This window comes from Centruroides sculpturatus, unplaced genomic scaffold (assembly GCF_000671375.1).
Source record: "Centruroides sculpturatus isolate CEXI.00-Female unplaced genomic scaffold, Cexi_2.0 scaffold759, whole genome shotgun sequence".
NCBI lineage: Eukaryota > Metazoa > Arthropoda > Arachnida > Scorpiones > Buthidae > Centruroides > Centruroides sculpturatus.
In genome coordinates, this window is record NW_019385017.1 from 288,769 (window position 1) to 312,156 (window position 23,388).

At 27.0% G+C, this 23,388-nt stretch overlaps 2 long non-coding RNA genes across 4 annotated transcripts; both read left to right on the forward strand.

Moving 5' to 3' along the window:
- The first annotated feature begins 2,262 nt into the window (after positions 1-2,262).
- LOC111633494 lies at positions 2,263-9,431 on the forward strand. 2 transcript variants are annotated; one of them, XR_002758065.1, is made up of 5 exons: positions 2,263-2,277; positions 2,353-2,765; positions 6,875-7,129; positions 7,230-7,304; positions 9,230-9,431. It is a non-coding gene; the product is annotated as an uncharacterized LOC111633494 (long non-coding RNA). The 2 variants fall into 2 exon arrangements; XR_002758064.1 differs by lacking the exons at positions 2,263-2,277; positions 2,353-2,765 and having other exon boundaries at positions 6,851-7,129.
- A 1,844-nt stretch (positions 9,432-11,275) lies between these two features.
- LOC111633495 lies at positions 11,276-17,956 on the forward strand. 2 transcript variants are annotated; one of them, XR_002758067.1, is made up of 4 exons: positions 11,276-11,290; positions 15,400-15,654; positions 15,755-15,829; positions 17,755-17,956. It is a non-coding gene; the product is annotated as an uncharacterized LOC111633495 (long non-coding RNA). The 2 variants fall into 2 exon arrangements; XR_002758066.1 differs by lacking the exon at positions 11,276-11,290 and having other exon boundaries at positions 15,374-15,654.
- The last annotated feature ends 5,432 nt before the right edge of the window (positions 17,957-23,388 follow it).

Here is a 23,388-nt window from a genome sequence, read left to right on the forward strand (position 1 = left end):
ATATCAAAACTATCCGATATTCAATATTTTTATAAGATTTTTCGTTTCGAATATGCTGTTTTATTTCATATTTATCGACTTTCTGACAACTTTTTTTAGAAATTTTACATGAGAATTTTCTTTAAAAAAAACATTGTTTTCTATTGCTTATTTTAGAATATTCTATATAATTAAATAATCGTATTTCGATAATTATGAAAACAAAAATATTAATCTTTTTTAAATTAATATTTTTCATAATTTATAATGATTCATAAGCATGGGCATCCGCAGAGGTGGCAAACGGGACACTTGTCCTCCCCTGGAATTTAATAAAATATTCCACAAATTATAATGGTAAAAGTGATTGAGATATATATATGCTTTGTCTGTCTTAAAAATCCCAAAAATTAAATAAAAATTTACTGATGTAATTATTTATCTCCAGGTTTTGCTCCTCCTGGAAAATTTTCTGCGTATTTCTAACACGCTTTCTTAACACATTGAAAGCTATTTTTATTTTAAATTAAATTGTCCTAAATTACTGTTATGTCTAACCATTTTAAAATTATACAGTATACGTTAATAATTTAATTGAGTAAGAAGTTCTTATAATTCTTATAAGTTCTATTACAGGTTGTGAGCTCTTTCTATTCTAATTTACATATTAAATACAGTATTTAACATAAACCATTAATAATTTAAATGAAAAGAGGTAATTATTTGACATAATTTATCTACATTTTTCAATGATTGTACAGTATTTATAAGTCTTGTTAACGTAAAATTAGTTAAAACTTCTTAGATTATTTATTTGTTTTTATCAATTTTATATTGTAAATATTGATATATACATAGTAGTTGCTCCTAAATAATTTTATATATTAAATAATTAGTGATGAAAATTATTTCATCACTAATTATTTAATGTAAAAGAGAAAGTGAGAAAATTCAAGAATTAAATTGTACAAACTCTGTTGTCTGGAATCAGAAAATAGTTAGGAAAATTAATTAAGGTAGTGATTGTTTAATTAATTGTTATTTTAATTTCAAAATAGAATAAAATCTTATTAAATTATTTTAATGCGTTTAAATCTCTATTTCTCGAGTTCTAAACAAGCTATTGCTTATTACCATAATATTTTAAATTATTTATTATATTTAATTTTAATATTTTTATTATGAATAAAAGAGGTTTATGATAGTTATTTTCTCTATTAAGCAATACAATAAGGATTTATTGCTTTTGTTTTATTGTTAAGCTGTAATTGCTAAATATTTATAACAATATTTTTAAAAAGTAATTCTAAAAATGATTATTTTGGTGAGAATGAACTTTATATTTCATACATTTTATGATAAAGAATTAAATTATTATATTATTTTACACAAATATCTCTAAAATAATTCTCATTAATATAATTTTAGTTTAATGTGTTGTGGATATCAAACGAGTTTTGTCATAATATGAATTAATATTTTATTGCGATCGTCTGCAATCGAAACAGATGGGAATATGGATTTATTGATGTTACACGTTACTCGTTAGAAATACACGTTAGAAATGTATTTCAGCTACTATTATCGCTCATTTAATTTCTTTGTATTCGTCTACATTAATATGCAATAAGATAAAATATATCTTTTTTTTATTGAATTTAATATATTAACATAATTAAAATTGAAATTAAAATGATTTCTTTATAATAATTGTACAAGATTTTTTGCTTCCAATTAACATCTCTTCGAAAATGTTTTCTTTCCAAATCATTCTATTGATAGATCTAACCAGGACCAGGTCATACAGCGCAGTACAAAAGACGCCGTGTTTTTGGGGACCCGCTTGGTTAATAAAATTAATGAAAGTTGCGAGACCTTATAAATTATTTACTCGTCAAAATCCGTGACATTCGTTACTGAATCATCTACATATTATTCTTTTATTGTTCATTTGAAAATTTACAGATTCTCATTAATTATTTTAAACTTGATTACAATAAGATTTTCTATATCTAAAGGATTTTTTTCTGTTACTTCTTGAATATAATTAGGCCATTTCACAATATTTAGTTATTTAATAACTTATTATAAATGATTCTCTTATGAGTTTACGACGTATCACTATTATTAATTATTTTTAAATAATCCATTAACTTATATTTTTATTCATTTTTTTATTGCAATAGGTCTATATTATATGTGGTGAAGAGATTGAATTCATTTCAGGTGATTAATTTGAGTGCCTAAAGGGTTAACATTATTCTCCTTGTGAATAATGTAATATAATTATTTCCTCCTGTGAGTAATAATGAATAAGTAAATGTCAATAAAGTTTATATATATATTTATATTTTCTCACTATCCTGTTAACAGTCATATTGGAGCGTAGAAGTTTTATCTATTGATTTCAAACGGTGCAGTGCATAATGATTATGTGGCTAGGTTCAATATTGATTTTGCTCAATGATAATATTCATTTTATGATATGTAGAACACATAAATTATTTCAGAAATTATCGATTATTTTTAAACGATTAGAAAATATTTTCGATGTATAATCATTCGATTCACTGAACAATATACACTATTCTTTCTGGTACAAATTTTAAACAGTTTAAATGTACTTTATTAGGAAAATGTTTAAAATTATATTATTAAGAAAATATTTAAAATCCACACAGTGCCGCACCGAAGAAATTTCGGACCTTGGGAAAATTTGCGATATGACCCCAAAAAGTGTGAGTAGATTTAAATATCTGAACACTGAACACTCTTGGAAAATGTTAGTAAGTTATATTCATATATTTACTATACAGTATACACTTAAATTATTTTTAGTTTTCACATATGAATTCAATATAAATTTATTTATATGTGAAAGCTAAAGAAATATGTAAATTCAATATGTGAATTTAAAAATCGATTTATGAACCAATGAGATGCGGTTGTAGACAATTGCCTAGTTTGTCTACGCCCCTGATAATAACATTTTATTAAAATTAATTTAAATATTTATTTATGAAAAAGAAAATAAGTAGTTTTTAAAAAATATATCGATTTTTCATAACATATAAAACATTAAGAGAAAAATTATATATGTATTTTTTCTTAATTAATATCAGACTCGAAATTATTATAATTAAAATTATTAAATCAAATAATTAATCTAATAACTAAAATTATGTTTATTAAATTTGAACAGCACTTGAATTCTCGAATTGGTTACTTATAATTAAAATGTTCCTCAATATATTTAATAGCTTTATTATAATGCTTACAGACGGATTAAAGTTCAATGTTCACTATTCTGAACGTGCATACAATTACGATTTATTGTCAATTTAATATCCTACGTTATTGATAATAGTACACAGACTAAACACTCAAAATTACATTTTATCTTTTCAGCAAACAGATAAATAAAACAAAAATACATTTCTGTAAGAAGTGAGCAAAATTAGGTGCCTTGCTTTAATTGTTCTTTAAATATAGGCCTATCTTACTTGTTAGTTAACTAACTTTTAAGCAACTCACATATAGAAATAACGCTATAATTTGAGCAGTCGTTAATATAGAATATAGTTTTAAAACAACGAACAAATTTATTGCTTGATTGTTTAATATATTCATGTAAGATCGATTTAAAGGAATGATGAATCGATTCATCGATTTATATTCGAAATGCAAATTCTATGTAGAACAGTGGTACCCAAACTTTTTGATTGGCGGGCCAAATTGCCTAATTCGAAGAAAGGCAAGACATAAATATTTTGTATATTTCGTATATACAGTACTATACTAAAAATATAAGTGGTAGAAATAGTTCTAAGTGATGTGTCGAATGTGTTCGCGGGCCGAATTTAGCCCAGAGTCGTAGTTTGGGCATCACTTGTATAGATTATTAAAAAGCTATCTTTTTATTCGAAATTGTAACGTTTTTGCCTTTCTATTAACAATATCGTTTGTAATAAATATTTGAGTATGATTTGTAAATTACTGCTTTTAGGATAAATCACTAAGATAATCAACGAATTGTTTCAACATTCATAAAAAAGATATTAACCTAAATAAATGGTTCGTGAGACCATATTTTAAATTCTACGATCGTGCTGTTACAGATAAATATATTTCTACTCGAATACAAATGCACGATAAACCTTGTTTTTTAAGCATTAGGCTATGTTGGTTTTTCTAAGCAATGTTTGATTCGGTAAACAATTTTTTTTTAAAGTTACATCATTGGTAATAAAAGTTACGTTGGAAATTTCTTTAAATAAAAAATAATCGTTAAAAAACTTATAATCGTATTAAAATTAACTTATATATTATTATATAATGTATAACAATAACAATTTATTATCTAATAGGAACATACTATAATTATTATTGAGAAATAAATTTATTTAAATATTTTTTACATTAGTAAGCGATATTAGACGAGTCTGTAAGTGCTTTTAAAAATCAATTTATAGAGCGATTTCAAATTTGAACGGATCCGAATAAGGTTCGCATTGTTTCGAAATATCTAAATTTCAATAGTTTTTACTATATACAGAAATGTTTATGCTACCAGTTTAATATAAATGCATCCACTATAGATATATTCTCTTATAAGTAAATATTCGCTATCTATTAAATTACATTAGTTTAACTAAGAAAAAATAATTTTCAAATAAAAATAAAATATTCACGCAATAACATCCTTTGTTTCTCGGCAAGCTGAAATTCAATGTTACTCTATTTTCAGTATAAAGATCTGATCGCGGCGCAACTCTGATGTCGTACACATGTGTTTATAATTAAAATGAATTAAAACTTATACTATAGCATTAACACGTCTCCAATAATTTTATAGTACATATAGCGGATATTTTTATTTATACGGGAACAGGGCTAAATTTTAGACTTGTTATGGCCCTAATTATGGTCCCATTCTATAAAAAAGAGGGCATAAACTATGGAAAAAAGGTCATTATATAAAATATACAGTATATATATATATCCCTTGATTAATGTAGTTAATTAATCCGTCGATGCTAACGCGTATATCAAAATCGCGTTAATTAAATAAGGTGGACTGTACCTCGGTACTCGACCGAACAATCACAACCCGCTGAAACAATAATAATAAATATTTTTATTTTAATTTTGTCATCAGTAAAAAAGTTTTCAGTAATAAAAATAAGTAACTAATTTAAAAACAAAATGAAACTTTAGAATTTCCTTGGGGATTAAGAAAATGGCAAAGGTGGGAGACACGTGCCTCAAGTGTCCCAATGTACGGGCGCCCCTGTATAACAAATAAGAGGCTCTGCAGCTTTCAATCGAAAAGTAATAAGTTAATTTTAAAAACGTAAAATTCTAAGCCGTAACTTGTTTAATTTTGTGTACGAATCTGACTTCGATTCTGATTACAATAAATAGAAAAGCTAGAAAATACTTAATAATCTTTACGTTTTGACTCGACACTCTAAGAGGATTACTTTCGTTATTAGTTAATAAAAAATAAATACAATTAATCGTTTTATTCTTACTTAATGAGAGTCATTTATTCTAATGAATTAAAAGTAAATATTTTGTAGAGATATCGACAGATTTATAGTATCGGAAGTATTTCAAACATGCATTTTACGATAGAAGATATTGTGAAGTAAAATAATGAAAAATAATTTTTTATAGTTTATTTATGAGTGTAGCAGAATTTGAAATATTCAAAGTTTTTTAAATTATTTTTGCACGTATTGTTTCTTTAATTAAAAACAAAAAAATAAAAAGTAAAACACAATTAAAATTAATTCAATAACGTTCAAGGACAGTTTGAATGACGCGTGGAACAATCAATGAATTTCGATGAAAGACTTATCGTTTTCTGTCAGATATAAGACGTCTCAGACAGATATTTTAAAACTTAAAACTTCTATATTTCTCGTGCAAATTTAATTATTTTCCACAATATATTATTTCTATTTATTATCAATTTGCATTACTAATTAGTTAATATTATCTACTGCTCTATTGTTTCAAAAAATAAATATAATATCTATAATAAACAAGTCGAATATACAATAGTGTGTATATAAATCGAAATAAATAAATTTAAACTTGTTATAAATACATTTAATTTTCATTTATGTTTCAGATAAGGAAATTAATAAAAATGTAATATTTAAGTTTTCTTTTAGTGCACTTTTAATCCATTTATTTATAATTTTAATGATAAGGAAGACAATAATTAGCAAAGAACAACCATTGAAACATTTACTTATTGAGAAACCGATTCAAAAACAATTCTTCATTGTTTTGAATGAATATTTCCTGTAGAAAGATTGCGAATTATATTTTTAAAAAGCTCATGATCTTTCAATGTAACAAAAAAAACCTAGAAAAATTATTTTTAAAGTTTTTTGTATACTTAAACATCCTTATTGTGTAACAATAAAGTATCTTATCTGTCTCATGGCAAGCTTTTAAATTATAAAAATTTCAATGGAGGAAAATATTATCCACTTTAATTGTTAACTACATTTGTAACAAAATTTCAAGGGCATTTTATATAAACTTATCATACGATAATTGTCTTTAAATTATATGTCTACTATTTGATAAATTAATTGTTTTTTTTCCCGTTGCTCAATTTAGTTTTAAACATTGTTTATAATATTTTATAAATAACGAGTCACGGTTTAGTTGATTCATTTTATTTTTCTTAGATAAGCGTTTATGCAATACGACAAGACAATCAGGCCACATATTTTGATTCTAATCACAATGATTAATGGAATTCTATAGTTATTTATAAATGTTTATAATATTAAGTGACACTTTTATAATATTAGAAACGAATTCTTCCAAATTTATAAAATGAATTATAATATTTTACGTACTTTTTGTACAGTGGATAGCGTTTTCGATATATAAACAATGAATAAAATAGGAAACCTACGTGAGTTGTAACACGAAAATTATTTTGTTGCGAAATATCCTCTCTGTGATAGTTTCGTAGAATTTTGCTTTCATTTGTAATTGGCGGAGAGACTTTCAATGAGGATGTAGTTTGCACACGATACTCTTTACACTGGTCTTTATAAGTAGAAACTTTGACCTTTGCGACGGGACACATCTGGAAGTAAAATGCCTTGCCCGTGTGGAAGTAAGTATTTTTTTATTATTATTAAAAATTAAATGTTTTAGATAATTATTCTATTTTGGGAGTTTAATTTATTTTACATTTTTTGTCTTCTGTTGGCTAGGTCAATGCAAGTGTGGAGGGAACTGTAACTGCAGCGGCGGCAGTTGCAAGTGTTGTAGTGGAAATAAATGTCCAAGTAAGTGTCTGTCTTTTTTTAAATGCTATGGAAATTTTGCTAATATATTGATATAAATTACTTGTGCAAAATGTAAATTTATTTATTTTTTTAAATTAATTAATTTAATAATTTTTAATACATACGCAAGATCGTTTTTATATTTAAACTTAGACATATTTTATAACGTAAATTACTCGAGATTTATTTAAAACATTTAAATCATATATTTTCTTCATAAATCGATATTTTTGGTATTATAACGAACTATTTAAGTTGTGCATTTAAAATAAAAACTTTAGCTGCGATTTTTTTTGTGGTTAATATTTAAGATATAAGTTAAAATTGTATTTATGAATAAAAATGTTTTAAGAGAAATGAATGATATTTAATGATTTCTAGTATTTTATATTTACTTCATTGGCATCTATACATTTGAACTAATTTCTATCTACAAAAATTAATATTCTTTCCATAATTTTATGATGACCAAAAATCTACATTATATGCAATAAGTACAGTACAGTAACTTAAAATTCTTTTATAATCCTAAATTTATATATTTAAAGTAACAGATTATGGTATAGGATTATATAAAAATCTATATATATAAAACTGACATTGCTTTCTGAGAACTGGCACTTTTAGGGCCTGAACCGCTAATCTCTTGCAAGATTCCCTTTAAAAATATCTTAAGGGATTTTGATTTCTTCTTGCACCTCGTCCCAAATAAATTTCTACATAGAGCCGTAGCTTTTTAGTCCATTGCCCATAGATGTTTGTCAGGCGTGAGGGGCACCAAGCGCCTCTCACGACTTGCGCCCGTGACACTTGCCCCATAGCCAATGCATTGCTACAGCTCTGCTTCTGCACGATCCTGATATTTATTTTTGCAATATTTACATAATAAAATTTGTGTGTTTCTTTTCGTTTTTGTCAAAATTAACTTTTTTGGTTCTTCCATATCTGCTAGAACTATACACGCTGGTGTCTCGTGCGCTTAATTACGACTCTGGCTCTCTCCTACTATGAAATTTTATGAACCTTTTATCTGTAATTTCTTTAATGTATAATATAATATTTTCTAGATTATATAAGTTACATATGTATGTGTGTAAACAGTTTATTTTGACATGTAGACATATAAATCAATATTTCAATTGAATTTAATTAATTTGAAAAATATATTTCAGAATTTAGGATTTGAATGTTTACGCGAAATTCATTAACACATCATAGAATATATCACTCAATTAAATTTCGTTCATTACCTGTCATACTGTTGATGAGTGTGAGGCTTAACAGATTATTATTTAAGCTTACTTTATTATTAAACGGTTTTATTTAGCTTGCTTGTATCATGTCTTCAAATCTTGCAACTTGAAATTCATCTGCTTTTAATTAAGATAGAAGGCTGAAACTTTCAGGACACACCTAAGTCCAATGATAATGTATTTTTATGATGTTTTAGGGGTCACCCTACCCCGAAACTCCTTAAACATAACTAAATGTATACTTTAATAATGTGTATGTGTGTGTGTAAATTATACATTGTAACGATGTTCAGTACTTGTATATAGTGGGGTCATGGAGGTCACAAACTTCCAATCTCGAAATATATAATCAATAAAAGTTTTTAAATTTTTTTTAAAATTAAACATATTTTAAAAAGTTTCAATTTGCTTCTGCAAAAGAGAATTCATCGAGAAAACGTCATAACTTGAGTAATTATAAAATTTTGTTTTATATTGTATGTACCGTACATATTATGTAAATTTAGTCTAAATATGATAGTCTACATCGCAACTTTCATCACAGTTTAACCAAAAAGTTGAGATGTTTGCCAAAGATGCGACATAGAAAAATATTAAATTTTTAAAATTTGTAATCTTTTGTTTATTATTATACCAATTTAATTGTATTTAATTTTTTTTTCTTAATTTCAGATGGAGGCAATTGCGGAAATAACCCATGCACATGCAAAAAGTGATAAAATATTTTGAATCAAAAACTATATATAAAATTATATATAGTTAGTCGTTTCTGAACATATTTTTTATAATGTTTGATAAATTTTTAATTTGTAGCTTTAGAATTGATGAACATAAATGACAGCAAAAAAGAAATAAATATATGTTAAAAAATGTATTTTTTATTAATCATTTTAAAATTTTAATTATACTCATATCTATATACACAAACATATTCGACACACGAATCAAATATCGGAGTTAAGAACGTTGTAAAGGTACAGCACATTCCTTTGATATTTAAGATTTATAATGAAACAAATTATGTAACTAAATATAAAAATAGCTTTATTATACAAATTCTTTAATCGCAATTAAAGAATTTGTATCTCGTCCAGTTTGTATCATACATTCGTCCCGGACGAAGCCGGGTCGAATGTATGATACATAAAAAAAGATTATTTTAGTATTTGAAAGACAAAGAAGGATACTTAAAAACAATAAATTTTAATTACTTCCACAGCTTATAAATTAATTTACGGAAGAATTAACTTCATTTAAATACTGTATTAAAATGTAAGATACTTAAATCTAATTTCTATAAACTAGGAAAATGTTAATGTAGTTATAAAGTTGTTATTTAATAAAAAACACGAAATTAAAATTTTATTTTTATCTGAATCTAACTTATATCTTCTGTGGAGTTGTTTACGCTATTGAAATTAGCTTACATATGGGAATTACGATTTACAACATTACAAAAGCGACTTAATGTGGACTGAGAAGATGGAGTTACCGAAAATGACGAGTTTTAGGGCTTACCGATGATGTTGGTCTAAATACATACGTACGTACATACATACATACATACATACATGAAAGACTTCGGTCGTACACGAGTCAAAACTGAAAAAAATAAATGAATAAATAAAATATACCACATTTAAAAATAACATTTGTATTATTAATCAAAATAAATAACTAAAATTGTATATGACGCCATCTGTTATGAGATATTTTTAATAAAATCTTTATATATTTTTAATTATTATAAAATGGCAAAAGACTTAATTTCGAGGATAGAAATGAATTTTATAAAACACTTTAAATGCTAACAACAAGTAAAAATCTTCATTAAGTCTGACCCCTCACGCGATATATCACATGGCCACCCCTTCTTTCCGTCCTCTTTATCTTTCACACGACATTTGGCATGGTGGCTTGTATATGAGAGACATTGATGCTATTAAATTTTGATGGTGAAAGGTTCAGAGAGTGGAGAGATAGAGGTGTCATGCGTCATATCTCGAGATGAAAGAAATGGAGATTGTATTCGTTAGTAACATTTATACTTTTTTCATAAAACTCATCCCTACCCTCAAAATTAACCCTTTTGCTATTTTATGATAATTAAAAATGTAAAAAGTTTTTAGAACAAAATCTGTTAATAGATGGCGCCACACATTTTTATTTATCTTGCTGAGTACAGTATAAATGAAAGTTTCTTAAATAAAAACTCATAACCGCCGAGAAAGTTATGCAACTCGTTGCTGAATTTTTTTTACTTTTTTGGGTTCAGGAGATATCAAAACGCTGAGATTTGCAAAAAAAAACTCGGAGGGTCAAATTGAACAGGATTCCATTACTTTCCCTTGTATACATAACAGNCAGTGCATAATGATTATGTGGCTAGGTTCAATATTGATTTTGCTCAATGATAATATTCATTTTATGGTATGTAGAACACATAAATTATTTCAGTAATTATCGATTATTTTTAAACGATTAGAAAATATTTTCGATGTATAATCATTCGATTCACTGAACAATATACACTATTCTTTCTGGTACAAATTTTAAACAGTTTAAATGTACTTTATTAGGAAAATGTTTAAAATTATATTATTAAGAAAATATTTAAAATCCACACAGTGCCGCACCGAAGAAATTTCGGACCTTGGGAAAATTTGCGATATGACCCCAAAAAGTGTGAGTAGATTTAAATATCTGAACACTGAACACTCTTGGAAAATGTTAGTAAGTTATATTCATATATTTACTATACAGTATACACTTAAATTATTTTTAGTTTTCACATATGAATTCAATATAAATTTATTTATATGTGAAAGCTAAAGAAATATGTAAATTCAATATGTGAATTTAAAAATCGATTTATGAACCAATGAGATGCGGTTGTAGACAATTGCCTAGTTTGTCTACGCCCCTGATAATAACATTTTATTAAAATTAATTTAAATATTTATTTATGAAAAAGAAAATAAGTAGTTTTTAAAAAATATATCGATTTTTCATAACATATAAAACATTAAGAGAAAAATTATATATGTATTTTTTCTTAATTAATATCAGACTCGAAATTATTATAATTAAAATTATTAAATCAAATAATTAATCTAATAACTAAAATTATGTTTATTAAATTTGAACAGCACTTGAATTCTCGAATTGGTTACTTATAATTAAAATGTTCCTCAATATATCTAATAGCTTTATTATAATGCTTACAGACGGATTAAAGTTCAATGTTCACTATTCTGAACGTGCATACAATTACGATTTATTGTCAATTTAATATCCTACGTTATTGATAATAGTACACAGACTAAACACTCAAAATTACATTTTATCTTTTCAGCAAACAGATAAATAAAAAAAAATACATTTCTGTAAGAAGTGAGCAAAATTAGGTGCCTTGCTTTAATTGTTCTTTAAATATAGGCCTATCTTACTTGTTAGTTAACTAACTTTTAAGCAACTCACATATAGAAATAACGCTATAATTTGAGCAGTCGTTAATATAGAATATAGTTTTAAAACAACGAACAAATTTATTGCTTGATTGTTTAATATATTCATGTAAGATCGATTTAAAGGAATGATGAATCGATTCATCGATTTATATTCGAAATGCAAATTCTATGTAGAACAGTGGTACCCAAACTTTTTGATTGGCGGGCCAAATTGCCTAATTCGAAGAAAGGCAAGACATAAATATTTTGTATATTTCGTATATACAGTACTATACTAAAAATATAAGTGGTAGAAATAGTTCTAAGTGATGTGTCGAATGTGTTCGCGGGCCGAATTTAGCCCAGAGTCGTAGTTTGGGCACCACTTGTATAGATTATTAAAAAGCTATCTTTTTATTCGAAATTGTAACGTTTTTGCCTTTCTATTAACAATATCGTTTGTAATAAATATTTGAGTATGATTTGTAAATTACTGCTTTTAGGATAAATCACTAAGATAATCAACGAATTGTTTCAACATTCATAAAAAAGATATTAACCTAAATAAATGGTTCGTGAGACCATATTTTAAATTCTACGATCGTGCTGTTACAGATAAATATATTTCTACTCGAATACAAATGCACGATAAACCTTGTTTTTTAAGCATTAGGCTATGTTGGTTTTTCTAAGCAATGTTTGATTCGGTAAACAATTTTTTTTTTAAAGTTACATCATTGGTAATAAAAGTTACGTTGGAAATTTCTTTAAATAAAAAATAATCGTTAAAAAACTTATAATCGTATTAAAATTAACTTATATATTATTATATAATGTATAACAATAACAATTTATTATCTAATAGGAACATACTATAATTATTATTGAGAAATAAATTTATTTAAATATTTTTTACATTAGTAAGCGATATTAGACGAGTCTGTAAGTGCTTTTAAAAATCAATTTATAGAGCGATTTCAAATTTGAACGGATCCGAATAAGGTTCGCATTGTTTCGAAATATCTAAATTTCAATAGTTTTTACTATATACAGAAATGTTTATGCTACCAGTTTAATATAAATGCATCCACTATAGATATATTCTCTTATAAGTAAATATTCGCTATCTATTAAATTACATTAGTTTAACTAAGAAAAAATAATTTTCAAATAAAAATAAAATATTCACGCAATAACATCCTTTGTTTCTCGGCAAGCTGAAATTCAATGTTACTCTATTTTCAGTATAAAGATCTGATCGCGGCGCAACTCTGATGTCGTACACATGTGTTTATAATTAAAATGAATTAAAACTTATACTATAGCATTAACACGTCTCCAATAATTTTATAGTACATATAGCGGATATTTTTATTTATACGGGAACAGGGCTAAATTTTAGACTTGTTATGGCCCTAATTATGGTCCCATTCTATAAAAAAGAGGGCATAAACTATGGAAAAAAGGTCATTATATAAAATATACAGTATATATATATATCCCTTGATTAATGTAGTTAATTAATCCGTCGATGCTAACGCGTATATCAAAATCGCGTTAATTAAATAAGGTGGACTGTACCTCGGTACTCGACCGAACAATCACAACCCGCTGAAACAATAATAATAAATATTTTTATTTTAATTTTGTCATCAGTAAAAAAGTTTTCAGTAATAAAAATAAGTAACTAATTTAAAAACAAAATGAAACTTTAGAATTTCCTTGGGGATTAAGAAAATGGCAAAGGTGGGAGACACGTGCCTGAAGTGTCCCAATGTACGGGCGCCCCTGTATAACAAATAAGAGGCTCTGCAGCTTTCAATCGAAAAGTAATAAGTTAATTTTAAAAACGTAAAATTCTAAGCCGTAACTTGTTTAATTTTGTGTACGAATCTGACTTCGATTCTGATTACAATAAATAGAAAAGCTAGAAAATACTTAATAATCTTTACGTTTTGACTCGACACTCTAAGAGGATTACTTTCGTTATTAGTTAATAAAAAATAAATACAATTAATCGTTTTATTCTTACTTAATGAGAGTCATTTATTCTAATGAATTAAAAGTAAATATTTTGTAGAGATATCGACAGATTTATAGTATCGGAAGTATTTCAAACATGCATTTTACGATAGAAGATATTGTGAAGTAAAATAATGAAAAATAATTTTTTATAGTTTATTTATGAGTGTAGCAGAATTTGAAATATTCAAAGTTTTTTAAATTATTTTTGCACGTATTGTTTCTTTAATTAAAAACAAAAAAATAAAAAGTAAAACACAATTAAAATTAATTCAATAACGTTCAAGGACAGTTTGAATGACGCGTGGAACAATCAATGAATTTCGATGAAAGACTTATCGTTTTCTGTCAGATATAAGACGTCTCAGACAGATATTTTAAAACTTAAAACTTCTATATTTCTCGTGCAAATTTAATTATTTTCCACAATATATTATTTCTATTTATTATCAATTTGCATTACTAATTAGTTAATATTATCTACTGCTCTATTGTTTCAAAAAATAAATATAATATCTATAATAAACAAGTCGAATATACAATAGTGTGTATATAAATCGAAATAAATAAATTTAAACTTGTTATAAATACATTTAATTTTCATTTATGTTTCAGATAAGGAAATTAATAAAAATGTAATATTTAAGTTTTCTTTTAGTGCACTTTTAATCCATTTATTTATAATTTTAATGATAAGGAAGACAATAATTAGCAAAGAACAACCATTGAAACATTTACTTATTGAGAAACCGATTCAAAAACAATTCTTCATTGTTTTGAATGAATATTTCCTGTAGAAAGATTGCGAATTATATTTTTAAAAAGCTCATGATCTTTCAATGTAACAAAAAAAACCTAGAAAAATTATTTTTAAAGTTTTTTGTATACTTAAACATCCTTATTGTGTAACAATAAAGTATCTTATCTGTCTCATGGCAAGCTTTTAAATTATAAAAATTTCAATGGAGGAAAATATTATCCACTTTAATTGTTAACTACATTTGTAACAAAATTTCAAGGGCATTTTATATAAACTTATCATACGATAATTGTCTTTAAATTATATGTCTACTATTTGATAAATTAATTGTTTTTTTTCCCGTTGCTCAATTTAGTTTTAAACATTGTTTATAATATTTTATAAATAACGAGTCACGGTTTAGTTGATTCATTTTATTTTTCTTAGATAAGCGTTTATGCAATACGACAAGACAATCAGGCCACATATTTTGATTCTAATCACAATGATTAATGGAATTCTATAGTTATTTATAAATGTTTATAATATTAAGTGACACTTTTATAATATTAGAAACGAATTCTTCCAAATTTATAAAATGAATTATAATATTTTACGTACTTTTTGTACAGTGGATAGCGTTTTCGATATATAAACAATGAATAAAATAGGAAACCTACGTGAGTTGTAACACGAAAATTATTTTGTTGCGAAATATCCTCTCTGTGATAGTTTCGTAGAATTTTGCTTTCATTTGTAATTGGCGGAGAGACTTTCAATGAGGATGTAGTTTGCACACGATACTCTTTACACTGGTCTTTATAAGTAGAAACTTTGACCTTTGCGACGGGACACATCTGGAAGTAAAATGCCTTGCCCGTGTGGAAGTAAGTATTTTTTTATTATTATTAAAAATTAAATGTTTTAGATAATTATTCTATTTTGGGAGTTTAATTTATTTTACATTTTTTGTCTTCTGTTGGCTAGGTCAATGCAAGTGTGGAGGGAACTGTAACTGCAGCGGCGGCAGTTGCAAGTGTTGTAGTGGAAATAAATGTCCAAGTAAGTGTCTGTCTTTTTTTAAATGCTATGGAAATTTTGCTAATATATTGATATAAATTACTTGTGCAAAATGTAAATTTATTTATTTTTTTAAATTAATTAATTTAATAATTTTTAATACATACGCAAGATCGTTTTTATATTTAAACTTAGACATATTTTATAACGTAAATTACTCGAGATTTATTTAAAACATTTAAATCATATATTTTCTTCATAAATCGATATTTTTGGTATTATAACGAACTATTTAAGTTGTGCATTTAAAATAAAAACTTTAGCTGCGATTTTTTTTGTGGTTAATATTTAAGATATAAGTTAAAATTGTATTTATGAATAAAAATGTTTTAAGAGAAATGAATGATATTTAATGATTTCTAGTATTTTATATTTACTTCATTGGCATCTATACATTTGAACTAATTTCTATCTACAAAAATTAATATTCTTTCCATAATTTTATGATGACCAAAAATCTACATTATATGCAATAAGTACAGTACAGTAACTTAAAATTCTTTTATAATCCTAAATTTATATATTTAAAGTAACAGATTATGGTATAGGATTATATAAAAATCTATATATATAAAACTGACATTGCTTTCTGAGAACTGGCACTTTTAGGGCCTGAACCGCTAATCTCTTGCAAGATTCCCTTTAAAAATATCTTAAGGGATTTTGATTTCTTCTTGCACCTCGTCCCAAATAAATTTCTACATAGAGCCGTAGCTTTTTAGTCCATTGCCCATAGATGTTTGTCAGGCGTGAGGGGCACCAAGCGCCTCTCACGACTTGCGCCCGTGACACTTGCCCCATAGCCAATGCATTGCTACAGCTCTGCTTCTGCACGATCCTGATATTTATTTTTGCAATATTTACATAATAAAATTTGTGTGTTTCTTTTCGTTTTTGTCAAAATTAACTTTTTTGGTTCTTCCATATCTGCTAGAACTATACACGCTGGTGTCTCGTGCGCTTAATTACGACTCTGGCTCTCTCCTACTATGAAATTTTATGAACCTTTTATCTGTAATTTCTTTAATGTATAATATAATATTTTCTAGATTATATAAGTTACATATGTATGTGTGTAAACAGTTTATTTTGACATGTAGACATATAAATCAATATTTCAATTGAATTTAATTAATTTGAAAAATATATTTCAGAATTTAGGATTTGAATGTTTACGCGAAATTCATTAACACATCATAGAATATATCACTCAATTAAATTTCGTTCATTACCTGTCATACTGTTGATGAGTGTGAGGCTTAACAGATTATTATTTAAGCTTACTTTATTATTAAACGGTTTTATTTAGCTTGCTTGTATCATGTCTTCAAATCTTGCAACTTGAAATTCATCTGCTTTTAATTAAGATAGAAGGCTGAAACTTTCAGGACACACCTAAGTCCAATGATAATGTATTTTTATGATGTTTTAGGGGTCACCCTACCCCGAAACTCCTTAAACATAACTAAATGTATACTTTAATAATGTGTATGTGTGTGTGTAAATTATACATTGTAACGATGTTCAGTACTTGTATATAGTGGGGTCATGGAGGTCACAAACTTCCAATCTCGAAATATATAATCAATAAAAGTTTTTAAATTTTTTTTAAAATTAAACATATTTTAAAAAGTTTCAATTTGCTTCTGCAAAAGAGAATTCATCGAGAAAACGTCATAACTTGAGTAATTATAAAATTTTGTTTTATATTGTATGTACCGTACATATTATGTAAATTTAGTCTAAATATGATAGTCTACATCGCAACTTTCATCACAGTTTAACCAAAAAGTTGAGATGTTTGCCAAAGATGCGACATAGAAAAATATTAAATTTTTAAAATTTGTAATCTTTTGTTTATTATTATACCAATTTAATTGTATTTAATTTTTTTTTCTTAATTTCAGATGGAGGCAATTGCGGAAATAACCCATGCACATGCAAAAAGTGATAAAATATTTTGAATCAAAAACTATATATAAAATTATATATAGTTAGTCGTTTCTGAACATATTTTTTATAATGTTTGATAAATTTTTAATTTGTAGCTTTAGAATTGATGAACATAAATGACAGCAAAAAAGAAATAAATATATGTTAAAAAATGTATTTTTTATTAATCATTTTAAAATTTTAATTATACTCATATCTATATACACAAACATATTCGACACACGAATCAAATATCGGAGTTAAGAACGTTGTAAAGGTACAGCACATTCCTTTGATATTTAAGATTTATAATGAAACAAATTATGTAACTAAATATAAAAATAGCTTTATTATACAAATTCTTTAATCGCAATTAAAGAATTTGTATCTCGTCCAGTTTGTATCATACATTCGTCCCGGACGAAGCCGGGTCGAATGTATGATACATAAAAAAAGATTATTTTAGTATTTGAAAGACAAAGAAGGATACTTAAAAACAATAAATTTTAATTACTTCCACAGCTTATAAATTAATTTACGGAAGAATTAACTTCATTTAAATACTGTATTAAAATGTAAGATACTTAAATCTAATTTCTATAAACTAGGAAAATGTTAATGTAGTTATAAAGTTGTTATTTAATAAAAAACACGAAATTAAAATTTTATTTTTATCTGAATCTAACTTATATCTTCTGTGGAGTTGTTTACGCTATTGAAATTAGCTTACATATGGGAATTACGATTTACAACATTACAAAAGCGACTTAATGTGGACTGAGAAGATGGAGTTACCGAAAATGACGAGTTTTAGGGCTTACCGATGATGTTGGTCTAAATACATACGTACGTACATACATACATACATACATACATGAAAGACTTCGGTCGTACACGAGTCAAAACTGAAAAAAATAAATGAATAAATAAAATATACCACATTTAAAAATAACATTTGTATTATTAATCAAAATAAATAACTAAAATTGTATATGACGCCATCTGTTATGAGATATTTTTAATAAAATCTTTATATATTTTTAATTATTATAAAATGGCAAAAGACTTAATTTCGAGGATAGAAATGAATTTTATAAAACACTTTAAATGCTAACAACAAGTAAAAATCTTCATTAAGTCTGACCCCTCACGCGATATATCACATGGCCACCCCTTCTTTCCGTCCTCTTTATCTTTCACACGACATTTGGCATGGTGGCTTGTATATGAGAGACATTGATGCTATTAAATTTTGATGGTGAAAGGTTCAGAGAGTGGAGAGATAGAGGTGTCATGCGTCATATCTCGAGATGAAAGAAATGGAGATTGTATTCGTTAGTAACATTTATACTTTTTTCATAAAACTCATCCCTACCCTCAAAATTAACCCTTTTGCTATTTTATGATAATTAAAAATGTAAAAAGTTTTTAGAACAAAATCTGTTAATAGATGGCGCCACACATTTTTATTTATCTTGCTGAGTACAGTATAAATGAAAGTTTCTTAAATAAAAACTCATAACCGCCGAGAAAGTTATGCAACTCGTTGCTGAATTTTTTTTACTTTTTTGGGTTCAGGAGATATCAAAACGCTGAGATTTGCAAAAAAAAACTCGGAGGGTCAAATTGAACAGGATTCCATTACTTTCCCTTGTATACATAACAGCCGGAAAAGTAAAAAGCACTTGAAATCAATCACTTTTAATCATACAAACTGAAAATCCAACCGCTCGCAACAAATTGTAAGAGTTTTATTGTTGCGTCGTTAATTTAATATTAAAAGTTTGAATTTTTTTTACCGAATTTCGTGATTTTCGCGGATCATTCCTTAATGTTAATTGACATAAATATTATATGCAAAAATCTAATATTCTCGTGTTTTATGATGATCATCTCGTATGAAGATGAATAAAAATAAATTCGATTTTATCATGATTCTTAGAACCAACGAGCTAGAATATACAACATAGAGTAGCTGTGAACTTAAATACAGCGCTTTTGGTGGCAAGACGGGTACTATCGACTGTCTTTTTACTTTAAGTCAAAACCAGGGCTGTGGAGTCGGAGTCGTGGAGTTTTGATGTTTTAGTCGGAGTCGGAGTCGGAGTCGGAGTTGGAGTCGGTAGATTTTTACGCGACTTCCACAGCCCTGGCAGGGCTGTTGAGTCGGAGTCGGAGTCGGAGTCGTGGAGTTTTGGTGTTTTAGCCGGAGTCGGATCGGAGTCGGATGATAAGGAAAAGTCGGAGTCGGAGTCGGTAGATTTTTACGCGACTCCACAGCCCTGGTCAAAACATTGAAGTCTATACCACGTGTCGGGCAGGATTGTCATTTAGAATCTAGATATCTAGATTGTTTTATATGTCTCTAGATTTGAGATTTAGTCAATTAGATAAATAATATAAATCTAGATTGTTTCATCTCGAATTTAGCTATTTTTTAGATTTTATTTAATTATTATAAAGAAGGTAAGATCAGAATTTAAACGGGTAAGTGTAGTACTTAACCCGTAATATAACAATATTATTATAATCTAAGTACGAGCCAGGTCTTGAAGGGTTTTACTCTTACTCATATGATTGTTTATTTATAGTATACTCTGGTCATTCTGATTGGTACCATACTCAGAACGCTGTTGATTTTTTCGGACAGTGTTTTTTTCTTTTGAAGACTATAAGTAGTGTTCTTGTGTTTTTATTATAATTATAGTTTGTTTGTGAAAATTTTGGTTTTAACTTGTGAAAATATTTGTAATGATAAACTGCATTTTGACCTTTGTCATGTTGTGAACCACATTGTTGAAGTTAAGATCCTTCTAAGAGGTAATAACGAGCTAATAATTGGGGAAACGAAAGAAGCGTTGCAATTATCCATCAAAAATAGATAAAGAAAACATGCTAGTAAGTGAAAGATACTGATATGTAGAAACTGCACCAATCGGATGTGTACAAATTACGCACTATATGCATCATTATGGATATCAAACGAATATTAACATGAACTAACCTTTTGTGCGTTATGTTGTAGACAACAACCTTAGACCTTAGACCCGTGAGCATGAAGGGGTTGGAAAATTACCAATCCGAAATGAATTGTTAAATAGGCGAAATAAAGTGAACTATTTTAATCTCGGTCTCTGTTAGCTGCGGATCATTAAGAAAGATGCGATAAATATCACTAGTCTCACTATTGGAAGAAACAACCTATACGTACTTATAACTTTTTATATTTTTAATTATTATCGAATAGCAAAAAGCTTAATTTTAAGGATAGTAGTAAGTTTTATTTTTTAAAAAAATGTAAATGTTAATAACGAATAACATCCGATCGATTAAGTTTGACTTCTCTCCAGATATGACATCCCTCTATCTCCTTACCCCTTTAATCTTTAACCACCAAAATTTAATGACATCATTGCTATACACAAGCTATCATGCCAAATTTCGTTTCATATAGGTGCCAACACACATACACGGAATATTTTTCCATATTTTTACTTTTTTGAGTTTAGGAAGTCTGAAAACGTGAAGATTTGCAAAAACATCTCTGAGAGGGAATTTGATACGATTCCAATGCTTTCCCTTTTTATGTATAAATAACAGCCGGAAAAGTAAAATTGAGAATGTTTAAAAATGCATTTAACTTATCGCTACAGAATATTTTGTCTTGTTTAAAAACGTTTAAATAAGGGATTAAAGAAAGAAATATCTGGTTATTCACTTTACGCAACACAAATGGCACGCCCCCTTGACTAAAAGGAAAATGGCAGATGTGTATTCAATTTTCTTTAAACATGGCGTCGCTACAGCCACTCCATATACGAGTAGTACAGTACAATCTAGCTCGTTGCGCTGCTCTGAAATATCTGGATTGGGTCTAAGGAAGGGTGTCGAAAGTACATTATTTTACACAACAAGGAGGAAAGGAATTAAAAGTGATTGGAAAACGTAATAAATGGATGGCTCCTATATTGGTAAACAAATTAAAATTTTTATACATTTATTATTATTATCTTATTCGTGTTTATTTAGTTTTAAATTGAAAATCAATAATAATAAATACAGTACTGTATAATAAAATTAATGGATTTCTTTTTATTGTTTTGACAGTTTTGGATACCAGGGAGCGCTAATCATCGTATTGAATGGGAAAGTTTAAAACGAAGATTGGAGGTGTGTTCAAGTATATTTATTTTATATTAATTCTAAGTGAAAAATTAATCGAATGACTTTTTAAAGGAAATGAGACAAAATAATTGCGGGTTATTAAGGAATAAATTTGTTTTTCAAAATGAAGTTCAATAGTTTTGATATTTTGAAAATGTTTTTTTTAAGCGTGAAAACTTGATTTCGATTTTTCAATATAATCTTGACTATTATTCTTGTTAATTGTTTTTTAGTATGAAAAGATGAAATTTGTCTAATTGAAATAGCACGCGTTATTTATATAAAGTTGTCACAGTTGATAAGACTTTGCTATATCTCCGCAATTTTAATCTATTATTTCCGAAATATCGTTTTAAAGTCTAATTCATCAATTACATCTTTAATTTTAAATCTAAATGAGAAGTATTATCAAGGTTTATTGACTTGCTAGATGGCTAGTTATTGTTAAAATACTTGACTCTCCTATACTATTGAAGGTAAGTTTCACATGGGTATTGAATAAAATCCTGTAGAGAACTAAGATATACTGACAGTTGCAGATTACCAATTCTGTATCTTGGTTTTTGTGTATGTGTTACTGCTAAAGCCTCAAAGTCGTTAATGTGTACATTATCTAGCTAATCTGCAGATTAACTAGGGTGATCAGTTAAAGTTGCTAAAATTGTTCTATTTTCCAAATTACCTAGGTAATGAGCAGATTATCTAGGTAGTCTGCAAATTACCTACTAGGCACTCGGTAAAGTGAAAATAAGATCTTTGCTGGAACAACAGCAACATTTTCTGTACGCTTAAATTAACATATTGTTCTTTATTTAATTTTCGATATCTAAAGAATGAAGTTAATACAATCAAACAATCAACAAATTATTTGATAGAGCAGTGTTTCCCAAACTTTTTTAGGCCATGCCCCACTTTAACATTTCTAAAATCATCATGTCCCCCCATACATAATTTTAGTTATAAAATTTATTTTTGTTATTTTTAGTAATATGAATGATAATTTTAAAGCGATTTCTTACAACTGTTGTCAAAACAAAGAAACGAACTTTTAATAAATTTTTTTATTTATTAAAAGTTCGTTTAATAATATTACTTTAATGTGATTTGTGGACTTGATGCTTTTTACACAGTGATTTTATATCTGGTTCAAGCTTAGTTAGCTTAAGTCTCAAATCTCCACGTTGTGTTATATCCAGACGATTTCTTTTTTTAATCAACAAATCACTCACAGCACTAAAGCCACATTCAGCTAGATATGAAGATGGAAACGGTAATAAGAGTTTTCTTGCACATTTTGTGGTATTGGGGTATTTAGCCTCTGTTTCATCGCAAAGCCATGCCATCGCACCTTTAATATTAAATAGAGTTATTACAGATTCGTCACTTTGCAACTCCGCGAGTTCTTCTTGATATTGCAGATTGGATATATCAGCTAAATCCACCAA